This window comes from Lathamus discolor, chromosome W (assembly GCF_037157495.1).
Source record: "Lathamus discolor isolate bLatDis1 chromosome W, bLatDis1.hap1, whole genome shotgun sequence".
Classification (NCBI taxonomy): Eukaryota; Metazoa; Chordata; class Aves; order Psittaciformes; family Psittacidae; genus Lathamus; species Lathamus discolor.
In genome coordinates, this window is record NC_088908.1 from 6095435 (window position 1) to 6114018 (window position 18584).

Here is an 18584-nt window from a genome sequence, read left to right on the forward strand (position 1 = left end):
TGCAACACACATTGCTGTAACTCCTCCTTTTCCTGCCTGGAAGACCAATTGATTCCAACATCTCTGTGCCCACTCTCTGCTGAGCAGCAACAGAGAGAAGGAATGTTTAGACTGGGCTAAAACAGCAGAAGAGCCTTGCAAAAAAGCTCCTCCTGATCATGTTTAGCACACAGTGAGCTTTAAACTGTGACACAAACATTGCTGTCACTCTTCACTCTTTCTCCTAAAAGACCATTTCAATCCAAGAACTCCGTTGCCAGCACTCTGCTGAGCAGCAGAGTGAGCAGGAATGTCTGCAATCTGTAAGGCAGTGGAAGAGACAGGCCTGAAGGCTGCTCTTGTGCTTCTTCAACACACTGAGCTTTACAACTGTGACACACACACTGTTGTCACTCCTCATTGTAGCTCCTAAAAGTGCATTTGAATCCAGCGTTTCTGGTCTCCCCTCTCGTTTCAAGAGCAGCAGAGGAAGGTGAGCACGAGCGCTTGGAATCCGCTCCCAGTTCCGAAGGGCAGGGAGGGAAAGTCCTTGCAGATCATCTTCAGCGCACAGTGAGCTTTGCAACTCTGAAACACACATTGCTGTCACTCCTCACTTCATCTCCTAATAATCCGTTTGAATCCATGGTCTCTCCCGCCCTCTCTCGTTTGAACAGCAGCAGTGACAGGTGAACACGATCTCTTGGCCTCTGCTCCCACAGCCGAAGAGCCCGGAGTGAAAGCTCCGGCAGGGCATCTTCAGCACGCAGTCAGCTTTGCAACATGTGACACATACATTGCTCTCGCTCCGCACTTTCCTACCTCAAAGTACAATTGAATCCAAAATCTCTGTGCCCTTTCTCTGCTGGGCAGAAGCAGAGTAGAGCAGGAACCTTTAGCCAATGCTAAAAGAGCAGAAGAGACAGTCCAGAAAGTTCCCACTGATCATCTTCAGCGCACAGCGAGCTTTGCAACTCTGCAACACACATTGCTGTCACTCCTCCCTTTTTGCCTGAAAGACCAGCTGAATCCACCATCTCTGTGCCCGCTCTCTGCTGAGCAGCAACAGAGATAGTAGAGCAGGAATTTTTAGACCTGCCTAAAACAGCAGAAGAGCCTTGAAAAAAATCTCCTGCTTGATCATGTTTTGCACACAGTGAGCTTTAAACTGTGACACAAACATTGCTGTCACTCCTCACTTTATCTCCTAAAAGTGCATTTGAATCCAAAGTTTCTGGTGCGCTCTCTCGTTTCGAGAGCAGTTGTGACAGGGGAGGAGCAGCGCTTGGACTCTAATACCACAGACGAAGGGCCAGCAGGGAAACTCCTGCAGGGCATCTTCAGCACACAGTGAGCTTTGCAACTCTGCAAAACACATTGCTGTAACTCCTCCTTCTCCTGCCTGGAAGACCAATTGATTCCAACATCTCTGTGCCCACTCTCTGCTGAGCAGCATCAGAGAGAGTAGAGCAGGAATGTTTAGACTGGGCTAAAACAGCAGAAGAGCCTTGCAAAAAAGCTCCTCCTGATCATGTTTAGCACACAGTGAGCTTTAAACTGTGACACAAACATTGCTGTCACTCTTCACTCTTTCTCCTAAAAGACCATTTCAATCCAAGAACTCCGTTGCCAGCACTCTGCTGAGCAGCAGAGTGAGCAGGAATGTCTGCAATCTGTAAGGCAGTGGAAGAGACAGGCTGAAGGCTGCTCTTGTGCTTCTTCAACACACTGAGCTTTACAACTTTGACACACACACTGTTGTCACTCCTCATTGTAGCTCCTAAAAGTGCATTTGAATCCAGCGTTTCTGGTCTCCACTCTCGTTTCCAGTGCAGCAGAGGCAGGTGAGCACGAGCGCTTGGAATCCGCTCCCAGTTCCGAAGGGCAGGGAGGGAAAGTCCTTGCAGATCATCTTCAGCGCACAGTGAGCTTTGCAACTCTGAAACACACATTGCTGTCACTCCTCACTTCATCTCCTAATAATCCGTTTGAATCCATGGTCTCTCCCGCCCTCTCTCGTTTGAACAGCAGCAGTGACAGGTGAACACGATCTCTTGGCCTCTGCTCCCACAGCCGAAGAGCCCGGAGTGAAAGCTCCGGCAGGGCATCTTCAGCACGCAGTCAGCTTTGCAACTGTGACACATATATTGCTCTCGCTCCGCACTTTCCTACCTCAAAGTCCAATTGAATCCAAAATCTCTGTGCCCTTTCTCTGCTGGGCAGAAGCAGAGTAGAGCAGGAACCTTTAGCCAATGCTAAAAGAGCAGAAGAGACAGTCCAGAAAGTTCCCACTGATCAGATTCAGCGCACAGCGAGCTTTGCAACTCTGCAACACACATTGCTGTCACTCCTCCCTTTTTGCCTGAAAGACCAGCTGAATCCACCATCTCTGTGCCCGCTCTCTGCTGAGCAGCAACAGAGATAGTAGAGCAGGAATTTTTAGACCTGCCTAAAACAGCAGAAGAGCCTTGAAAAAAATCTCCTGCTTGATCATGTTTTGCACACAGTGAGCTTTAAACTGTGACACAAACATTGCTGTCACTCCTCACTTTATCTCCTAAAAGTGCATTTGAATCCAAAGTTTCTGGTGCGCTCTCTCGTTTCGAGAGGAGTTGTGACAGGGGAGGAGCAGCGCTTGGACTCTAATCCCACAGACGGAGGGCCAACAGGGAAACTCCTGCAGGGCATCTTCAGCACACAGTGAGCTTTGCAACTCTGCAAAACACATTGCTGTAACTCCTCCTTCTCCTGCCTGGAAGACCAATTGATTCCAACATCTCTGTGCCCACTCTCTGCTGAGCAGCATCAGAGAGAGTAGAGCAGGAATGTTTAGACTGGGCTAAAACAGCAGAAGAGCCTTGCAAAAAAGCTCCTCCTGATCATGTTTAGCACACAGTGAGCTTTAAACTGTGACACAAACATTGCTGTCACTCTTCACTCTTTCTCCTAAAAGACCATTTCAATCCAAGAACTCCGTTGCCAGCACTCTGCTGAGCAGCAGAGTGAGCAGGAATGTCTGCAATCTGTAAGGCAGTGGAAGAGACAGGCTGAAGGCTGCTCTTGTGCTTCTTCAACACACTGAGCTTTACAACTTTGACACACACACTGTTGTCACTCCTCATTGTAGCTCCTAAAAGTGCATTTGAATCCAGCGTTTCTGGTCTCCACTCTCGTTTCCAGTGCAGCAGAGGCAGGTGAGCACGAGCGCTTGGAATCCGCTCCCAGTTCCGAAGGGCAGGGAGGGAAAGTCCTTGCAGATCATCTTCAGCGCACAGTGAGCTTTGCAACTCTGAAACACACATTGCTGTCACTCCTCACTTCATCTCCTAATAATCCGTTTGAATCCATGGTCTCTCCCGCCCTCTCTCGTTTGAACAGCAGCAGTGACAGGTGAACACGATCTCTTGGCCTCTGCTCCCACAGCCGAAGAGCCCGGAGTGAAAGCTCCGGCAGGGCATCTTCAGCACGCAGTCAGCTTTGCAACTGTGACACATATATTGCTCTCGCTCCGCACTTTCCTACCTCAAAGTCCAATTGAATCCAAAATCTCTGTGCCCTTTCTCTGCTGGGCAGAAGCAGAGTAGAGCAGGAACCTTTAGCCAATGCTAAAAGAGCAGAAGAGACAGTCCAGAAAGTTCCCACTGATCATCTTCAGCGCACAGCGAGCTTTGCAACTCTGCAACACACATTGCTGTCACTCCTCCCTTTTTGCCTGAAAGACCAGCTGAATCCACCATCTCTGTGCCCGCTCTCTGCTGAGCAGCAACAGAGATAGTAGAGCAGGAATTTTTAGACCTGCCTAAAACAGCAGAAGAGCCTTGAAAAAAATCTCCTGCTTGATCATGTTTTGCACACAGTGAGCTTTAAACTGTGACACAAACATTGCTGTCACTCCTCACTTTATCTCCTAAAAGTGCATTTGAATCCAAAGTTTCTGGTGCGCTCTCTCGTTTCGAGAGCAGTTGTGACAGGGGAGGAGCAGCGCTTGGACTCTAATACCACAGACGAAGGGCCAGCAGGGAAACTCCTGCAGGGCATCTTCAGCACACAGTGAGCTTTGCAACTCTGCAAAACACATTGCTGTAACTCCTCCTTCTCCTGCCTGGAAGACCAATTGATTCCAACATCTCTGTGCCCACTCTCTGCTGAGCAGCATCAGAGAGAGTAGAGCAGGAATGTTTAGACTGGGCTAAAACAGCAGAAGAGCCTTGCAAAAAAGCTCCTCCTGATCATGTTTAGCACACAGTGAGCTTTAAACTGTGACACAAACATTGCTGTCACTCTTCACTCTTTCTCCTAAAAGACCATTTCAATCCAAGAACTCCGTTGCCAGCACTCTGCTGAGCAGCAGAGTGAGCAGGAATGTCTGCAATCTGTAAGGCAGTGGAAGAGACAGGCTGAAGGCTGCTCTTGTGCTTCTTCAACACACTGAGCTTTACAACTTTGACACACACACTGTTGTCACTCCTCATTGTAGCTCCTAAAAGTGCATTTGAATCCAGCGTTTCTGGTCTCCACTCTCGTTTCCAGTGCAGCAGAGGCAGGTGAGCACGAGCGCTTGGAATCCGCTCCCAGTTCCGAAGGGCAGGGAGGGAAAGTCCTTGCAGATCATCTTCAGCGCACAGTGAGCTTTGCAACTCTGAAACACACATTGCTGTCACTCCTCACTTCATCTCCTAATAATCCGTTTGAATCCATGGTCTCTCCCGCCCTCTCTCGTTTGAACAGCAGCAGTGACAGGTGAACACGATCTCTTGGCCTCTGCTCCCACAGCCGAAGAGCCCGGAGTGAAAGCTCCGGCAGGGCATCTTCAGCACGCAGTCAGCTTTGCAACTGTGACACATATATTGCTCTCGCTCCGCACTTTCCTACCTCAAAGTCCAATTGAATCCAAAATCTCTGTGCCCTTTCTCTGCTGGGCAGAAGCAGAGTAGAGCAGGAACCTTTAGCCAATGCTAAAAGAGCAGAAGAGACAGTCCAGAAAGTTCCCACTGATCAGATTCAGCGCACAGCGAGCTTTGCAACTCTGCAACACACATTGCTGTCACTCCTCCCTTTTTGCCTGAAAGACCAGCTGAATCCACCATCTCTGTGCCCGCTCTCTGCTGAGCAGCAACAGAGATAGTAGAGCAGGAATTTTTAGACCTGCCTAAAACAGCAGAAGAGCCTTGAAAAAAATCTCCTGCTTGATCATGTTTTGCACACAGTGAGCTTTAAACTGTGACACAAACATTGCTGTCACTCCTCACTTTATCTCCTAAAAGTGCATTTGAATCCAAAGTTTCTGGTGCGCTCTCTCGTTTCGAGAGGAGTTGTGACAGGGGAGGAGCAGCGCTTGGACTCTAATCCCACAGACGGAGGGCCAACAGGGAAACTCCTGCAGGGCATCTTCAGCACACAGTGAGCTTTGCAACTCTGCAAAACACATTGCTGTAACTCCTCCTTCTCCTGCCTGGAAGACCAATTGATTCCAACATCTCTGTGCCCACTCTCTGCTGAGCAGCATCAGAGAGAGTAGAGCAGGAATGTTTAGACTGGGCTAAAACAGCAGAAGAGCCTTGCAAAAAAGCTCCTCCTGATCATGTTTAGCACACAGTGAGCTTTAAACTGTGACACAAACATTGCTGTCACTCTTCACTCTTTCTCCTAAAAGACCATTTCAATCCAAGAACTCCGTTGCCAGCACTCTGCTGAGCAGCAGAGTGAGCAGGAATGTCTGCAATCTGTAAGGCAGTGGAAGAGACAGGCTGAAGGCTGCTCTTGTGCTTCTTCAACACACTGAGCTTTACAACTTTGACACACACACTGTTGTCACTCCTCATTGTAGCTCCTAAAAGTGCATTTGAATCCAGCGTTTCTGGTCTCCACTCTCGTTTCCAGTGCAGCAGAGGCAGGTGAGCACGAGCGCTTGGAATCCGCTCCCAGTTCCGAAGGGCAGGGAGGGAAAGTCCTTGCAGATCATCTTCAGCGCACAGTGAGCTTTGCAACTCTGAAACACACATTGCTGTCACTCCTCACTTCATCTCCTAATAATCCGTTTGAATCCATGGTCTCTCCCGCCCTCTCTCGTTTGAACAGCAGCAGTGACAGGTGAACACGATCTCTTGGCCTCTGCTCCCACAGCCGAAGAGCCCGGAGTGAAAGCTCCGGCAGGGCATCTTCAGCACGCAGTCAGCTTTGCAACTGTGACACATATATTGCTCTCGCTCCGCACTTTCCTACCTCAAAGTCCAATTGAATCCAAAATCTCTGTGCCCTTTCTCTGCTGGGCAGAAGCAGAGTAGAGCAGGAACCTTTAGCCAATGCTAAAAGAGCAGAAGAGACAGTCCAGAAAGTTCCCACTGATCATCTTCAGCGCACAGCGAGCTTTGCAACTCTGCAACACACATTGCTGTCACTCCTCCCTTTTTGCCTGAAAGACCAGCTGAATCCACCATCTCTGTGCCCGCTCTCTGCTGAGCAGCAACAGAGAGAGTAGAGCAGGAATTTTTAGACCTGCCTAAAACAGCAGAAGAGCCTTGAAAAAAATCTCCTGCTTGATCATGTTTTGCACACAGTGAGCTTTAAACTGTGACACAAACATTGCTGTCACTCCTCACTTTATCTCCTAAAAGTGCATTTGAATCCAAAGTTTCTGGTGCGCTCTCTCGTTTCGAGAGGAGTTGTGACGGGGAGGAGCAGCGCTTGGACTCTAATCCCACAGACGAAGGGCCAGCAGGGAAACGCCTGCAGGGCATCTTCAGCACACAGTGAGCTTTGCAACTCTGCAAAACACATTGCTGTAACTCCTCCTTCTCCTGCCTGGAAGACCAATTGATTCCAACATCTCTGTGCCCACTCTCTGCTGAGCAGCATCAGAGAGAGTAGAGCAGGAATGTTTAGACTGGGCTAAAACAGCAGAAGAGCCTTGCAAAAAAGCTCCTCCTGATCATGTTTAGCACACAGTGAGCTTTAAACTGTGACACAAACATTGCTGTCACTCTTCACTCTTTCTCCTAAAAGACCATTTCAATCCAAGAACTCCGTTGCCAGCACTCTGCTGAGCAGCAGAGTGAGCAGGAATGTCTGCAATCTGTAAGGCAGTGGAAGAGACAGGCCTGAAGGCTGCTCTTGTGCTTCTTCAACACACTGAGCTTTACAACTGTGACACACATACTGTTGTCACTCCTCATTGTAGCTCCTAAAAGTGCATTTGAATCCAGCGTTTCTGGTCTCCACTCTCGTTTCAAGAGCAGCAGAGGAAGGTGAGCACGAGCGCTTGGAATCCGCTCCCAGTTCCGAAGGGCAGGGAGGGAAAGTCCTTGCAGATCATCTTCAGCGCACAGTGAGCTTTGCAACTCTGAAACACACATTGCTGTCACTCCTCACTTCATCTCCTAATAATCCGTTTGAATCCATGGTCTCTCCCGCCCTCTCTCGTTTGAACAGCAGCAGTGACAGGTGAACACGATCTCTTGGCCTCTGCTCCCACAGCCAAAGAGCCCGGAGTGAAAGCTCCGGCAGGGCATCTTCAGCACGCAGTCAGCTTTGCAACTGTGACACATATATTGCTCTCGCTCCGCACTTTCCTACCTCAAAGTCCAATTGAATCCAAAATCTCTGTGCCCTTTCTCTGCTGGGCAGAAGCAGAGTAGAGCAGGAACCTTTAGCCAATGCTAAAAGAGCAGAAGAGACAGTCCAGAAAGTTCCCACTGATCATCTTCAGCGCACAGCGAGCTTTGCAACTCTGCAACACACATTGCTGTCACTCCTCCCTTTTTGCCTGAAAGACCAGCTGAATCCACCATCTCTGTGCCCGCTCTCTGCTGAGCAGCAACAGAGAGAGTAGAGCAGGAATTTTTAGACCTGCCTAAAACAGCAGAAGAGCCTTGAAAAAAATCTCCTGCTTGATCATGTTTTGCACACAGTGAGCTTTAAACTGTGACACAAACATTGCTGTCACTCCTCACTTTATCTCCTAAAAGTGCATTTGAATCCAACGTTTCTGGTGCGCTCTCTCGTTTCGAGAGGAGTTGTGACAGGGGAGGAGCAGCGCTTGGACTCTAATACCACAGACGAAGGGCCAGCAGGGAAACTCCTGCAGGGCATCTTCAGCACACAGTGAGCTTTGCAACTCTGCAAAACACATTGCTGTAACTCCTCCTTCTCCTGCCTGGAAGACCAATTGATTCCAACATCTCTGTGCCCACTCTCTGCTGAGCAGCATCAGAGAGAGTAGAGCAGGAATGTTTAGACTGGGCTAAAACAGCAGAAGAGCCTTGCAAAAAAGCTCCTCCTGATCATGTTTAGCACACAGTGAGCTTTAAACTGTGACACAAACATTGCTGTCACTCTTCACTCTTTCTCCTAAAAGACCATTTCAATCCAAGAACTCCGTTGCCAGCACTCTGCTGAGCAGCAGAGTGAGCAGGAATGTCTGCAATCTGTAAGGCAGTGGAAGAGACAGGCTGAAGGCTGCTCTTGTGCTTCTTCAACACACTGAGCTTTACAACTTTGACACACACACTGTTGTCACTCCTCATTGTAGCTCCTAAAAGTGCATTTGAATCCAGCGTTTCTGGTCTCCACTCTCGTTTCCAGTGCAGCAGAGGCAGGTGAGCACGAGCGCTTGGAATCCGCTCCCAGTTCCGAAGGGCAGGGAGGGAAAGTCCTTGCAGATCATCTTCAGCGCACAGTGAGCTTTGCAACTCTGAAACACACATTGCTGTCACTCCTCACTTCATCTCCTAATAATCCGTTTGAATCCATGGTCTCTCCCGCCCTTTCTCGTTTGAACAGCGGCAGTGACAGGTGAACACGATCTCTTGGCCTCTGCTCCCACAGCCGAAGAGCCCGGAGTGAAAGCTCCGGCAGGGCATCTTCAGCACGCAGTCAGCTTTGCAACTGTGACACATATATTGCTCTCGCTCCGCACTTTCCTACCTCAAAGTCCAATTGAATCCAAAATCTCTGTGCCCTTTCTCTGCTGGGCAGAAGCAGAGTAGAGCAGGAACCTTTAGCCAATGCTAAAAGAGCAGAAGAGACAGTCCAGAAAGTTCCCACTGATCATCTTCAGCGCACAGCGAGCTTTGCAACTCTGCAACACACATTGCTGTCACTCCTCCCTTTTTGCCTGAAAGACCAGCTGAATCCACCATCTCTGTGCCCGCTCTCTGCTGAGCAGCAACAGAGATAGTAGAGCAGGAATTTTTAGACCTGCCTAAAACAGCAGAAGAGCCTTGAAAAAAATCTCCTGCTTGGTCATGTTTTGCACACAGTGAGCTTTAAACTGTGACACAAACATTGCTGTCACTCCTCACTTTATCTCCTAAAAGTGCATTTGAATCCAAAGTTTCTTGTGCGCTCTCTCGTTTCGAGAGCAGTTGTGACAGGGGAGGAGCAGCGCTTGGACTCTAATACCACAGACGAAGGGCCAGCAGGGAAACTCCTGCAGGGCATCTTCAGCACACAGTGAGCTTTGCAACTCTGCAAAACACATTGCTGTAACTCCTCCTTCTCCTGCCTGGAAGACCAATTGATTCCAACATCTCTGTGCCCACTCTCTGCTGAGCAGCATCAGAGAGAGTAGAGCAGGAATGTTTAGACTGGGCTAAAACAGCAGAAGAGCCTTGCAAAAAAGCTCCTCCTGATCATGTTTAGCACACAGTGAGCTTTAAACTGTGACACAAACATTGCTGTCACTCTTCACTCTTTCTCCTAAAAGACCATTTCAATCCAAGAACTCCGTTGCCAGCACTCTGCTGAGCAGCAGAGTGAGCAGGAATGTCTGCAATCTGTAAGGCAGTGGAAGAGACAGGCTGAAGGCTGCTCTTGTGCTTCTTCAACACACTGAGCTTTACAACTTTGACACACACACTGTTGTCACTCCTCATTGTAGCTCCTAAAAGTGCATTTGAATCCAGCGTTTCTGGTCTCCACTCTCGTTTCCAGTGCAGCAGAGGCAGGTGAGCACGAGCGCTTGGAATCCGCTCCCAGTTCCGAAGGGCAGGGAGGGAAAGTCCTTGCAGATCATCTTCAGCGCACAGTGAGCTTTGCAACTCTGAAACACACATTGCTGTCACTCCTCACTTCATCTCCTAATAATCCGTTTGAATCCATGGTCTCTCCCGCCCTCTCTCGTTTGAACAGCAGCAGTGACAGGTGAACACGATCTCTTGGCCTCTGCTCCCACAGCCGAAGAGCCCGGAGTGAAAGCTCCGGCAGGGCATCTTCAGCACGCAGTCAGCTTTGCAACTGTGACACATATATTGCTCTCGCTCCGCACTTTCCTACCTCAAAGTCCAATTGAATCCAAAATCTCTGTGCCCTTTCTCTGCTGGGCAGAAGCAGAGTAGAGCAGGAACCTTTAGCCAATGCTAAAAGAGCAGAAGAGACAGTCCAGAAAGTTCCCACTGATCATCTTCAGCGCACAGCGAGCTTTGCAACTCTGCAACACACATTGCTGTCACTCCTCCCTTTTTGCCTGAAAGACCAGCTGAATCCACCATCTCTGTGCCCGCTCTCTGCTGAGCAGCAACAGAGATAGTAGAGCAGGAATTTTTAGACCTGCCTAAAACAGCAGAAGAGCCTTGAAAAAAATCTCCTGCTTGGTCATGTTTTGCACACAGTGAGCTTTAAACTGTGACACAAACATTGCTGTCACTCCTCACTTTATCTCCTAAAAGTGCATTTGAATCCAAAGTTTCTTGTGCGCTCTCTCGTTTCGAGAGGAGTTGTGACAGGGGAGGAGCAGCGCTTGGACTCTAATACCACAGACGAAGGGCCAGCAGGGAAACTCCTGCAGGGCATCTTCAGCACACAGTGAGCTTTGCAACTCTGCAAAACACATTGCTGTAACTCCTCCTTCTCCTGCCTGGAAGACCAATTGATTCCAACATCTCTGTGCCCACTCTCTGCTGAGCAGCATCAGAGAGAGTAGAGCAGGAATGTTTAGACTGGGCTAAAACAGCAGAAGAGCCTTGCAAAAAAGCTCCTCCTGATCATGTTTAGCACACAGTGAGCTTTAAACTGTGACACAAACATTGCTGTCACTCTTCACTCTTTCTCCTAAAAGACCATTTCAATCCAAGAACTCCGTTGCCAGCACTCTGCTGAGCAGCAGAGTGAGCAGGAATGTCTGCAATCTGTAAGGCAGTGGAAGAGACAGGCTGAAGGCTGCTCTTGTGCTTCTTCAACACACTGAGCTTTACAACTTTGACACACACACTGTTGTCACTCCTCATTGTAGCTCCTAAAAGTGCATTTGAATCCAGCGTTTCTGGTCTCCACTCTCGTTTCCAGTGCAGCAGAGGCAGGTGAGCACGAGCGCTTGGAATCCGCTCCCAGTTCCGAAGGGCAGGGAGGGAAAGTCCTTGCAGATCATCTTCAGCGCACAGTGAGCTTTGCAACTCTGAAACACACATTGCTGTCACTCCTCACTTCATCTCCTAATAATCCGTTTGAATCCATGGTCTCTCCCGCCCTCTCTCGTTTGAACAGCAGCAGTGACAGGTGAACACGATCTCTTGGCCTCTGCTCCCACAGCCGAAGAGCCCGGAGTGAAAGCTCCGGCAGGGCATCTTCAGCACGCAGTCAGCTTTGCAACTGTGACACATATATTGCTCTCGCTCCGCACTTTCCTACCTCAAAGTCCAATTGAATCCAAAATCTCTGTGCCCTTTCTCTGCTGGGCAGAAGCAGAGTAGAGCAGGAACCTTTAGCCAATGCTAAAAGAGCAGAAGAGACAGTCCAGAAAGTTCCCACTGATCATCTTCAGCGCACAGCGAGCTTTGCAACTCTGCAACACACATTGCTGTCACTCCTCCCTTTTTGCCTGAAAGACCAGCTGAATCCACCATCTCTGTGCCCGCTCTCTGCTGAGCAGCAACAGAGATAGTAGAGCAGGAATTTTTAGACCTGCCTAAAACAGCAGAAGAGCCTTGAAAAAAATCTCCTGCTTGGTCATGTTTTGCACACAGTGAGCTTTAAACTGTGACACAAACATTGCTGTCACTCCTCACTTTATCTCCTAAAAGTGCATTTGAATCCAAAGTTTCTTGTGCGCTCTCTCGTTTCGAGAGGAGTTGTGACAGGGGAGGAGCAGCGCTTGGACTCTAATACCACAGACGAAGGGCCAGCAGGGAAACTCCTGCAGGGCATCTTCAGCACACAGTGAGCTTTGCAACTCTGCAAAACACATTGCTGTAACTCCTCCTTCTCCTGCCTGGAAGACCAATTGATTCCAACATCTCTGTGCCCACTCTCTGCTGAGCAGCATCAGAGAGAGTAGAGCAGGAATGTTTAGACTGGGCTAAAACAGCAGAAGAGCCTTGCAAAAAAGCTCCTCCTGATCATGTTTAGCACACAGTGAGCTTTAAACTGTGACACAAACATTGCTGTCACTCTTCACTCTTTCTCCTAAAAGACCATTTCAATCCAAGAACTCCGTTGCCAGCACTCTGCTGAGCAGCAGAGTGAGCAGGAATGTCTGCAATCTGTAAGGCAGTGGAAGAGACAGGCTGAAGGCTGCTCTTGTGCTTCTTCAACACACTGAGCTTTACAACTTTGACACACACACTGTTGTCACTCCTCATTGTAGCTCCTAAAAGTGCATTTGAATCCAGCGTTTCTGGTCTCCACTCTCGTTTCCAGTGCAGCAGAGGCAGGTGAGCACGAGCGCTTGGAATCCGCTCCCAGTTCCGAAGGGCAGGGAGGGAAAGTCCTTGCAGATCATCTTCAGCGCACAGTGAGCTTTGCAACTCTGAAACACACATTGCTGTCACTCCTCACTTCATCTCCTAATAATCCGTTTGAATCCATGGTCTCTCCCGCCCTCTCTCGTTTGAACAGCAGCAGTGACAGGTGAACACGATCTCTTGGCCTCTGCTCCCACAGCCGAAGAGCCCGGAGTGAAAGCTCCGGCAGGGCATCTTCAGCACGCAGTCAGCTTTGCAACTGTGACACATATATTGCTCTCGCTCCGCACTTTCCTACCTCAAAGTCCAATTGAATCCAAAATCTCTGTGCCCTTTCTCTGCTGGGCAGAAGCAGAGTAGAGCAGGAACCTTTAGCCAATGCTAAAAGAGCAGAAGAGACAGTCCAGAAAGTTCCCACTGATCATCTTCAGCGCACAGCGAGCTTTGCAACTCTGCAACACACATTGCTGTCACTCCTCCCTTTTTGCCTGAAAGACCAGCTGAATCCACCATCTCTGTGCCCGCACTCTGCTGAGCAGCAACAGAGATAGTAGAGCAGGAATTTTTAGACCTGCCTAAAACAGCAGAAGAGCCTTGAAAAAAATCTCCTGCTTGATCATGTTTTGCACACAGTGAGCTTTAAACTGTGACACAAACATTGCTGTCACTCCTCACTTTATCTCCTAAAAGTGCATTTGAATCCAAAGTTTCTGGTGCGCTCTCTCGTTTCGAGAGGAGTTGTGACAGGGGAGGAGCAGCGCTTGGACTCTAATACCACAGACGAAGGGCCAGCAGGGAAACTCCTGCAGGGCATCTTCAGCACACAGTGAGCTTTGCAACTCTGCAAAACACATTGCTGTAACTCCTCCTTCTCCTGCCTGGAAGACCAATTGATTCCAACATCTCTGTGCCCACTCTCTGCTGAGCAGCATCAGAGAGAGTAGAGCAGGAATGTTTAGACTGGGCTAAAACAGCAGAAGAGCCTTGCAAAAAAGCTCCTCCTGATCATGTTTAGCACACAGTGAGCTTTAAACTGTGACACAAACATTGCTGTCACTCTTCACTCTTTCTCCTAAAAGACCATTTCAATCCAAGAACTCCGTTGCCAGCACTCTGCTGAGCAGCAGAGTGAGCAGGAATGTCTGCAATCTGTAAGGCAGTGGAAGAGACAGGCTGAAGGCTGCTCTTGTGCTTCTTCAACACACTGAGCTTTACAACTTTGACACACACACTGTTGTCACTCCTCATTGTAGCTCCTAAAAGTGCATTTGAATCCAGCGTTTCTGGTCTCCACTCTCGTTTCCAGTGCAGCAGAGGCAGGTGAGCACGAGCGCTTGGAATCCGCTCCCAGTTCCGAAGGGCAGGGAGGGAAAGTCCTTGCAGATCATCTTCAGCGCACAGTGAGCTTTGCAACTCTGAAACACACATTGCTGTCACTCCTCACTTCATCTCCTAATAATCCGTTTGAATCCATGGTCTCTCCCGCCCTCTCTCGTTTGAACAGCAGCAGTGACAGGTGAACACGATCTCTTGGCCTCTGCTCCCACAGCCGAAGAGCCCGGAGTGAAAGCTCCGGCAGGGCATCTTCAGCACGCAGTCAGCTTTGCAACTGTGACACATATATTGCTCTCGCTCCGCACTTTCCTACCTCAAAGTCCAATTGAATCCAAAATCTCTGTGCCCTTTCTCTGCTGGGCAGAAGCAGAGTAGAGCAGGAACCTTTAGCCAATGCTAAAAGAGCAGAAGAGACAGTCCAGAAAGTTCCCACTGATCATCTTCAGCGCACAGCGAGCTTTGCAACTCTGCAACACACATTGCTGTCACTCCTCCCTTTTTGCCTGAAAGACCAGCTGAATCCACCATCTCTGTGCCCGCACTCTGCTGAGCAGCAACAGAGATAGTAGAGCAGGAATTTTTAGACCTGCCTAAAACAGCAGAAGAGCCTTGAAAAAAATCTCCTGCTTGATCATGTTTTGCACACAGTGAGCTTTAAACTGTGACACAAACATTGCTGTCACTCCTCACTTTATCTCCTAAAAGTGCATTTGAATCCAACGTTTCTGGTGCGCTCTCTCGTTTCGAGAGGAGTTGTGACAGGGGAGGAGCAGCGCTTGGACTCTAATACCACAGACGAAGGGCCAGCAGGGAAACTCCTGCAGGGCATCTTCAGCACACAGTGAGCTTTGCAACTCTGCAAAACACATTGCTGTAACTCCTCCTTCTCCTGCCTGGAAGACCAATTGATTCCAACATCTCTGTGCCCACTCTCTGCTGAGCAGCATCAGAGAGAGTAGAGCAGGAATGTTTAGACTGGGCTAAAACAGCAGAAGAGCCTTGCAAAAAAGCTCCTCCTGATAATGTTTAGCACACAGTGAGCTTTAAACTGTGACACAAACATTGCTGTCACTCTTCACTCTTTCTCCTAAAAGACCATTTCAATCCAAGAACTCCGTTGCCAGCACTCTGCTGAGCAGCAGAGTGAGCAGGAATGTCTGCAATCTGTAAGGCAGTGGAAGAGACAGGCTGAAGGCTGCTCTTGTGCTTCTTCAACACACTGAGCTTTACAACTGTGACACACACACTGTTGTCACTCCTCATTGTAGCTCCTAAAAGTGCATTTGAATCCAGCGTTTCTGGTCTCCACTCTCGTTTCAAGAGCAGCAGAGGCAGGTGAGCACGAGCGCTTGGAATCCGCTCCCAGTTCCGAAGGGCAGGGAGGGAAAGTCCTTGCAGATCATCTTCAGCGCACAGTGAGCTTTGCAACTCTGAAACACACATTGCTGTCACTCCTCACTTCATCTCCTAATAATCCGTTTGAATCCATGGTCTCTCCCGCCCTCTCTCGTTTGAACAGCAGCAGTGACAGGTGAACACGATCTCTTGGCCTCTGCTCCCACAGCCGAAGAGCCCGGAGTGAAAGCTCCGGCAGGGCATCTTCAGCACGCAGTCAGCTTTGCAACTGTGACACATATATTGCTCTCGCTCCGCACTTTCCTACCTCAAAGTCCAATTGAATCCAAAACTCTGTGCCCTTTCTCTGCTGGGCAGAAGCAGAGTAGAGCAGGAACCTTCAGCCAATGCTAAAAGAGCAGAAGAGACAGTCCAGAAAGTTCCCACTGATCCTCTTCAGCGCACAGCGAGCTTTGCAACTCTGCAACACACATTGCTGTCACTCCTCCCTTTTTGCCTGAAAGACCAGCTGAATCCACCATCTCTGTGCCCGCTCTCTGCTGAGCAGCAACAGAGATAGTAGAGCAGGAATTTTTAGACCTGCCTAAAACAGCAGAAGAGCCTTGAAAAAAATCTCCTGCTTGATCATGTTTTGCACACAGTGAGCTTTAAACTGTGACACAAACATTGCTGTCACTCCTCACTTTATCTCCTAAAAGTGCATTTGAATCCAAAGTTTCTTGTGCGCTCTCTCGTTTCGAGAGGAGTTGTGACAGGGGAGGAGCAGCGCTTGGACTCTAATACCACAGAGGAAGGGCCAGCAGGGAAACTCCTGCAGGGCATCTTCAGCACACAGTGAGCTTTGCAACTCTGCAAAACACATTGCTGTAACTCCTCCTTCTCCTGCCTGGAAGACCAATTGATTCCAACATCTCTGTGCCCACTCTCTGCTGAGCAGCATCAGAGAGAGTAGAGCAGGAATGTTTAGACTGGGCTAAAACAGCAGAAGAGCCTTGCAAAAAAGCTCCTCCTGATCATGTTTAGCACACAGTGAGCTTTAAACTGTGACACAAACATTGCTGTCACTCTTCACTCTTTCTCCTAAAAGACCATTTCAATCCAAGAACTCCGTTGCCAGCACTCTGCTGAGCAGCAGAGTGAGCAGGAATGTCTGCAATCAGTAAGGCAGTGGAAGAGACAGGCTGAAGGCTGCTCTTGTGCTTCTTCAACACACTGAGCTTTACAACTTTGACACACACACTGTTGTCACTCCTCATTGTAGCTCCTAAAAGTGCATTTGAATCCAGCGTTTCTGGTCTCCACTCTCGTTTCCAGTGCAGCAGAGGCAGGTGAGCACGAGCGCTTGGAATCCGCTCCCAGTTCCGAAGGGCAGGGAGGGAAAGTCCTTGCAGATCATCTTCAGCGCACAGTGAGCTTTGCAACTCTGAAACACACATTGCTGTCACTCCTCACTTCATCTCCTAATAATCCGTTTGAATCCATGGTCTCTCCCGCCCTCTCTCGTTTGAACAGCAGCAGTGACAGGTGAACACGATCTCTTGGCCTCTGCTCCCACAGCCGAAGAGCCCGGAGTGAAAGCTCCGGCAGGGCATCTTCAGCACGCAGTCAGCTTTGCAACTGTGACACATATATTGCTCTCGCTCCGCACTTTCCTACCTCAAAGTCCAATTGAATCCAAAACTCTGTGCCCTTTCTCTGCTGGGCAGAAGCAGAGTAGAGCAGGAACCTTTAGCCAATGCTAAAAGAGCAGAAGAGACAGTCCAGAAAGTTCCCACTGATCATCTTCAGCGCACAGCGAGCTTTGCAACTCTGCAACACACATTGCTGTCACTCCTCCCTTTTTGCCTGAAAGACCAGCTGAATCCACCATCTCTGTGCCCGCTCTCTGCTGTGCAGCAACAGAGATAGTAGAGCAGGAATTTTTAGACCTGCCTAAAACAGCAGAAGAGCCTTGAAAAAAATCTCCTGCTTGATCATGTTTTGCACACAGTGAGCTTTAAACTGTGACACAAACATTGCTGTCACTCCTCACTTTATCTCCTAAAAGTGCATTTGAATCCAAAGTTTCTGGTGCGCTCTCTCGTTTCGAGAGGAGTTGTGACAGGGGAGGAGCAGCGCTTGGACTCTAATCCCACAGACGAAGGGCCAGCAGGGAAACGCCTGCAGGGCATCTTCAGCACACAGTGAGCTTTGCAACTCTGCAAAACACATTGCTGTAACTCCTCCTTCTCCTGCCTGGAAGACCAATTGATTCCAACATCTCTGTGCCCACTCTCTGCTGAGCAGCATCAGAGAGAGTAGAGCAGGAATGTTTAGACTGGGCTAAAACAGCAGAAGAGCCTTGCAAAAAAGCTCCTCCTGATCATGTTTAGCACACAGTGAGCTTTAAACTGTGACACAAACATTGCTGTCACTCTTCACTCTTTCTCCTAAAAGACCATTTCAATCCAAGAACTCCGTTGCCAGCACTCTGCTGAGCAGCAGAGTGAGCAGGAATGTCTGCAATCTGTAAGGCAGTGGAAGAGACAGGCCTGAAGGCTGCTCTTGTGCTTCTTCAACACACTGAGCTTTACAACTGTGACACACACACTGTTGTCACTCCTCATTGTAGCTCCTAAAAGTGCATTTGAATCCAGCGTTTCTGGTCTCCACTCTCGTTTCAAGAGCAGCAGAGGCAGGTGAGCACGAGCGCTTGGAATCCGCTCCCAGTTCCGAAGGGCAGGGAGGGAAAGTCCTTGCAGATCATCTTCAGCGCACAGTGAGCTTTGCAACTCTGAAACACACATTGCTGTCACTCCTCACTTCATCTCCTAATAATCCGTTTGAATCCATGGTCTCTCCCGCCCTCTCTCGTTTGAACAGCAGCAGTGACAGGTGAACACGATCTCTTGGCCTCTGCTCCCACAGCCGAAGAGCCCGGAGTGAAAGCTCCGGCAGGGCATCTTCAGCACGCAGTCAGCTTTGCAACTGTGACACATATATTGCTCTCGCTCCGCACTTTCCTACCTCAAAGTCCAATTGAATCCAAAACTCTGTGCCCTTTCTCTGCTGGGCAGAAGCAGAGTAGAGCAGGAACCTTTAGCCAATGCTAAAAGAGCAGAAGAGACAGTCCAGAAAGTTCCCACTGATCCTCTTCAGCGCACAGCGAGCTTTGCAACTCTGCAACACACATTGCTGTCACTCCTCCCTTTTTGCCTGAAAGACCAGCTGAATCCACCATCTCTGTGCCCGCTCTCTGCT